This window comes from Orycteropus afer, unplaced genomic scaffold (assembly GCF_000298275.1).
Source record: "Orycteropus afer afer isolate SDZICR_OR568_19922 unplaced genomic scaffold, OryAfe1.0 scaffold00107, whole genome shotgun sequence".
Lineage (NCBI taxonomy): Eukaryota > Metazoa > Chordata > Mammalia > Tubulidentata > Orycteropodidae > Orycteropus > Orycteropus afer.
Window position 1 is genome coordinate 2821026 of NW_006921694.1, and position 7509 is coordinate 2828534.

General features: G+C 36.4%; 1 protein-coding gene across 1 annotated transcript in view; it reads right to left on the reverse strand.

Moving 5' to 3' along the window:
* Positions 1-7509, reverse strand: part of AP3B1 (adaptor related protein complex 3 subunit beta 1) — a 452161-nt gene that overhangs the window by 392379 nt on the left and 52273 nt on the right. The gene's annotated exons all lie outside the window — the stretch shown is intronic.

The following is a 7509-nucleotide window of genomic DNA, read 5'->3' on the forward strand; positions in this document are numbered from 1 at the left end:
TGCATTGTGGTATACTGTGGTCAATGACATGAGACAAAGTATATGTGAACTGCTGTATGGAAAGTGAATTTGCTCTGTAAATCTTCACCCAAATCACAGTTAAATAAAAAAAAAAAGAAGAAGAAGTCAAGGAAAAGTTTACACAAGCAAAAAACTTTCTTTTTTGGTTACCAGGAATGGGAGGGGGAAGGGAGGGAAAATTGATAGGTAAGAAACAAGTATCTATTTCAGTGAAGGGAAAGGCAAGATAGTAAAAGCAAGTGACCAACAGAATTACACTAAGGAAAAGGAAGACAGAGAGGTGTACAAGAGGTACAAAAAACAAAAGTAAACATTTTTACATACACAATACTGCATTATCAGTAATAAACATTAATCTTTGAGTGGATATATAGGTAAACAGGCTAAATGATCAAGAAGGAAGGTTGGGCAATCCTACTTCCATAGTGACACTGTCTCGGAAACCCAAGGAGGGGTCGCTGTGAGTCAGGGCTGACTCGACGGCACATAACAACAACATGCGTAGACAAATGGGAATGTATCCATGACCATATGTAAGTCTGGCACTATTTCTACATAGGTATGCGTATGTCTTTAAGAATGTCCATACATATATTATAGCTAAGAGGGGGAAAAGTTATGATTACTTCTTAGCCACAATCAAACACCTTAAGGGAGTGGAATCACTGGGGCCACAGGCTCAAGTCCATGGTCACTGGGGACATCTAGATCAACTGGCATAATACACTACACAAAACACTGTTCTACAATCTATTTTGATGGGTTGCGACTTGGGTCTTAAAAGCTTGTGAGCAGCTATCTAAGATGCAACAAATGGTCTCTTCCTGTCCAGAGCAAAGAGGAATGAAGAAAATCAAAGACACATGGCAAAAATTAGTCCATGGAACTAGTAGACCATGAGAACCTCAACCTACATGACCTTGAGACCAGAAGAACTAGATGGTGCCCAGCTACCACTGTCAACTACTCAGAAAGGGAGCAAAACAGGAGATCCTAGATAGGATGGGAGAAAAATGTGGAACAAGACTCAAAATCATAAAAAAGACCAGGCTTACTGGTCAGACAGAGACTAGTGAAACCCCTGAGACTATGGCCCCTAATCATCCTTCAGGCCTGGCACTGAACTCACTCAGGTGGCTTCCAGCTGAACAACAGAAAGGCCTACAAGGTGAAAAATTACACCAGGTAGGTACATTCCTTAGAACAAAACCATGGGAGATCAGAAGGGCAGCATTTGCACAGGGAGACAGCTCAGATGGCAGGAATCCATAGGAAACAAGGACACGGGGAAAAGGTAACCACAGGGAGGAACTGGGAAGAGAGCTGTTACATTATGGGGATTGCAAGTAAATGTCATGAAACAAAGTGTGTATGAACTATTGAATGGAAAACAAATTTTCTCTGTAAACTTTCACCTAAATCACAATAAAAAAAATCAATAAATATAAACATGAAAAGTTTTAAAATTTTACAGAGGAAAAAAAAAAAACTGTGCCATAAAGTAAGACAAAAAAGAAAATAAAATGAATTGGTGGTACATATGACAGAAATGCTAACATCCTAAAATACAAAGATCCCTTAACTGATCAATAAGCACTGACAAAATAGAGAAATGGACAAATGTCATAAAAAGTATTTCACTGAAAGAATAAACCAAGGGAAAAGAAATCAATACACCCAAATGAGCTACATGTAAGGACTCAGTGTAGTACTAACATTTTTCACCTTAAGACTGGCAAATGTTATGTAATTTGATGGTTCCCAGTATTGGTACTCACTGCCATTGAGTCGTTTCCAACTCATAGCAACCCCCATTGGGTTTCCAAGACTGTAAATCTTTATGGAAGGACATCACTCACTCTTCCTTCTGTGAAGAACCTGGTGGGTTTGAACCACTGACCTTCCAGTTAGCAGTCAAGCCCCTTACCCACTACACCACCAGAACTCCCAGCATTGGCTAGGTTTTGTGAAAAACTGACATCACTGTTGTGGGTTATAAACAGGGAGAGGAAATAAATACATTCAAATGAGCTATATGTAAGGACTCAGTGTAGTACTAACATTTTTCACCTATAAGACTGGCAAATATTACTCAATTTGATGGTACACAGTATTGGCTAGATTTTGAGAAAAACAGACATTACTGTTGTGGGTTATAAACTGGTATAACTCATCTAATTCAGCAATATCTAATCATAATTTAAAATGCAATATAATTTGACTTATAATCCTACAACTATAAAAGTTCCCTACAAATAGATGAATTCACACAAGAATGTAAAAATTTATGTTGCAGTTATTATTTATACTCAACAGAAAGTGCTATCAATCAAATGACTTTCAATAAGGGGACTAATTACACAAAAGGAATATTATAGCATGGTTTAAAAGACCAATAGTTTCATATGCAAATACTGAAAGACCTCCAAGATTTATTAATTGAAAAGCAAGGTAAAGAATCATATAAAAATAATCATTTGGTCTACTTTTTTTCTCCTGGAAGGATACATAAAAAATTGTTCATTGCAGTTACCTCTGAGGTATAGGAATGGGAGTTACTTCCCTTCTACATTATTAACTGTTTTACCTCTAATATCCCTTGCATTTATAACATAACTTACTTAATTAAGCAACCTGAAAGGCTTTCTACAGCTTATATAACACTAACTTATTTTAGTATCACAAAGTTGCTATGAAACATGTACCGCTATTATTATTCCTATTTAACAGATAAAGAAACTGAGGCTCAGAAAGTATAATCTTCCACATATAAGTTGTTGTTGTTATGTGCTGTCGAGTCATACCCGACTCATAGCGACCCCTCCTTGGGTTTCTGAGGCAGTATCACTATGGAAGTAGATTGCCCCATCTTCCTTCCGAGGAGTGTCTGGTGGGTTTGAACTGCATATAAGTAGAAAATTACAAAATGTGTAAGTCTAAGATGATACAACCTATATCATCATACAACTATGGAATGGCAAAGTGAGGAATTAAATGAGTTTTGTTTAAAAAGTCAACATTCTTCCCATTTACTATATATTGCCTTCAATTTCTGCTCTAACGTTGAGCGTATTAGCAATATATCTCAAGAACTATAAATACCTTAAAAGAAGTAAAATTGCATGACCTCCAGGGTCACCACACTTCTTTCCTTATCTATAATTTATCACAAGCAAAATTATTGTATTTTTTTCTTTTAAACTCAAATTTTTTTATGAAAAGAGAACTGATGACTGGAACCCTAATAAACACTAATTCTAATTATTCTCAATGGTAGTCTAAAACATCTGTGATACACTTCTACATAAGTCAAATAAATTTTATTTTCACTGACATTACTTTCACTGTATTTGGTTAACATTATCTCATGTAGATTCATCAGCTCAAAATTAATTAGTATTACAGAACAGTGTATTCCATCCAAACAATTCATCTTTGTTGGCTCACATGCTTCACTGCTATTGGCATGCCACCATAATAGTGGGCATAGTTCCACAGGAACAGATGGGCATAAGCACAGGCACGCCAAACAGTCAGTTTGTGCATCAAGTTTGCCTATTAGCGTTAATTTTCCTCCAAGAAATTTATAAACTAGAGTAAATATAAGTTTTCTACAAATGTGTTAATAAGATATGCCAACTCAAAGCTAGATTAATTTTAAATTCTTAAAAAAAAAAAAAAAAACTTTCTAAGGCCACAGAAGGCAAGTTGTCCATCTGATAAGTTTGGATCAGCCTTCTGTGTTGGGAATTGAGGAAATCAATATGCAATCTCTACCTCAGATGAGTTCTGTCCCTGAATCACTTGAAAATCTCAGTAAAATATCTAGTTTTTAAAAAGTCACATGGCCTCACCAAGAAGGCTGTGTAAGCCTAGAAACAGAAAAAGGGGATTACAAATTCCTTCTTGGCAAGATTAGAATCTAATAGTACAAACACTACAGTTTACATTATTATTTTAAATGTTGTCATCTGTTGAAAAGCTCAAAGTATTTATTTATTAATTTTCACTTGTAGTTTTAAATTTTTATATTACCACTATTCCATTTTCACTGCATTAATGAAAACAGTTTTAAAATACAAGAATGCTACAGAAGAAAAAAAATCAAATGAGATCACTATCATACAAAATTAATAACACAGTAATAACACTGTATGAAGTGACGGCTCTGTGTGTGTGTAGGGGTCTGTGTGTCTGTATCTGTGTTATTTTACACTGTCAATATAGTCAGATAGGCAGAAGCTATTTTTAAGAGCTTTCAAACTTTATTTACTTTTAATTAATCTTAGCATTTCTATAACAAGTTGCCTACTTTGATCTTACTAAAGCATATAAAAGTACTTGTAAAATTCCATCTGTCCTAAAATCTATTTAAGGTGATGAGCTCAAATATTCAGAAGAGTACCCCAGACTTCTGTATTTCAAGGACTAGATGAAATTTCAATAAAAATTCTAGCTAATAACACAGAATTGCCCACTTTTTACTTTGCCAAATAAAAATACAACAAAAATTACCCTCTCATTACCAATATTCCATAAAAGAAAGCAGGAAAGACGCTGACATTCCTTTGACTTCTACTATAGAAGCCATTTGCATTCTTTCTTTGGTAAAGTGATTGCTCACATTATACTGGGGTACTGTTCCTTGAACATTCATTATGTTTTTGGTTTTTACATTTCCAAATATTTTAATTTTTTCAATAACTACATGTCAAGAAAAGATTTTTGAGAGAATTTGCTTAAATTTAATGAAATGTATAATTATTTAGTGAAAGACAACTATATATTGCTCTCACCTCAATACATTCTCAATATATAGCTACAGCCCTGATAATGTCTCAACTACATTCCAACACTACCAACTAAAATATCCTTTCACTTTCCCAAAATATATCCACCTCAGCTTTTCCCCATTTGAGTCAAGAGTCAATAGTCTTAACATTCTTGAAACCTTGAAGTCTTTGATTCCTACCAGCCTCACCCAATTCCACTGAGTAACTAAGACGTATAAATTCCTCTTTCATAACATTACTCACAATTCCTTTCCTGTTCATACCCATTTACACCAAAAAAGTATAAACCATTATTACATTATTCTGATTTTTCTAACAATTTCATTTTGATTCTTCAGTCTCCAGTTTCTTTTCTTCAATCTATTCCCCATAAAATGCAAATTAATCTTCCACAAATACCACTGCAATCATCATTAAAAATCATCAACTCCTTATTCAGAACAACAGTGTCGTACCTGTAGCCCATATGTTTGTTCCCTCTTGAAAATCTAGGTGTAGTAGATAGAAACAGTGTTACTGGAGTTGTGAACAGCTGAGGAGTGGGGAAAAAAAAAGGTACCAGATTTAGCTGAGGCAGAGAAAAAGAGCAGAATAAACAACTGAGAAAAATAAACAAAACTGCCTAGCCAGCGGGGAGAAAAAAGGGACAAAGAAGAAACCTCAATACCAATACAAAAGACAGTGGCCAGAGAAAAGGAAGGAAAAAAAAAAGCTACCACAGAACCCAAAAAGGCTTCAGGCACTCAAAATACCCACACTGAGAATTGCTGATAGTAACCTTGGGAGCTGTGCTGAGTGAGTAGATAACTTGCAGAGAAACAGATCAAGAACACCCTCGGCTCCAGCTGCTGCAGAGTTCAGAAAGGAGGGGGGGAAAGGAGGAAACTCACCATGAGTAGGCAGGCCCTACGGGTAAGCTCACCCCAGCGGACTAGGATTCAACTTTTCCACAACCACTTTTTAGCACAGAGCAGAGTGGGAAGCAGGGTTCTGCACCTTCCAGACCCAGTGGCCCCCTAACCATGGGGGTCTCTGTCGTTTTGAACTGGGGGCCTGTGACAGACAACAAAATGTCATCACTAGTAGCTGTCCCAAGCAAACTCAATCCAAACTCCCAGTGACAACAGCAACTGCGGAAACGCAGGAAGTGGGGACTCACTACTGGCGCCCTTTTTTTTTCCTCTTTTTCTTTTCTTTCTCTTTTTTCCCTTTATCCCCTGCCTCGTCCAACAGAAGGAGAACATTAACCCATCACCACACCTGCTCATCCCAACTCCAAATCCCCTTCATGATGAACAGGGACTTACATCCACACTCCAAACATTGATTCCACAAACACAAAAGAAACTGGAGGGCAATCCAGTATACCTGACTTAATAACCAAAAAAAAGTACACACGCTCCACACTTGCAAATATACTTAAACATAAAATCAGGGTGAAACAAATCAATACATGACTAGCAGTTAAAGACAACAATTTCAAAATGTCCAGGAAACAAGAGACAACCTCAAATAAAACTGAAAAAATACAGGACAAGACAACAGAAATAAAACACCAGGCTAAAGAATTCTCTATCACAGAAGAATAGGCAATAGAATTATCTGAGAAGGAGTTCAGAAGATATGTATATAGAACTCTACAAGAGCTCAAGAAAAGGACAAACAGAATCAAGGAGAACACAGGTCCTTGGGAGAGTTCAGGGAAACCATTCAGGAACAAAAAAACAAGGTAAATACACAATTAGAACTCACACAAAAATAGCAGTTAAAAACCCAGAAAATGAACGCTAAAATTACTGAGTTAGACAACACAGTAGAAGGACGAAAGAGTAGACTAGAACTGGCTGCAGAATGCATTTTCCAACTAGAAGATAAATCCCTTAATGCCAGCCTGTATGAAGAGAAATCAGAATAAACATTAAAGGGAAATGAAAAGAACCTAAGAGTTATATAGGATGACATGAAGAGAAACAACATACACCTCACTGGAATTCCAGAACAATAGACAGGGGGAAAAATAACAAAACACTGAAAAAATTATGGAAGACATGCTAAAAGAAATTTCCTCCCATATAATAAAGGAAGAAAAGATACCTGTCCAAGAAGCTCAACGAACCCCATACAGGATAGATCCCAAGAGAAAGTCACCAAGCCATATCTTAATGAACTCTCCAAACCAAGGCAAAGAAAAGATCTTGCACGCAGCTTGGGCAAAAAAGAAATGTCACTTACAATGGACAGCAATAAGACTAAGTTCTGCTTACTCAGCAGACACCACACAGGCAAGGCATCAATGGGACGGCATATAAAACACCGAAGGAAAAGAACTTCCAACCAAGAATTCTATATCCAGCCAAACTGTCCATCAAATATGAGGGTGAAATCAAGACATTATCCAAGAAACAGAAATTAAGAGAATTTGTGAAAACCAGACCAACCTTACAAGAAATGTTAAAGGGAGTCCTTCTAATAGAGAACCTACAACAGAGAACAACAAATTAAAATCAGGCCACCAGACATCAACATGTAAAAGCCAAACCAGAAACACATGTTCAAAATAAGCTCAAAAACACAGTATACAAAGAAACAAGGGAGTCAATCTGCAGATGACACCAGCAATGAAGCAAATACAGGGAATAAAATTTCTAATTACAAAACTTCCAAATGGAGAGGAAGACAGGACAATGTCTTTATA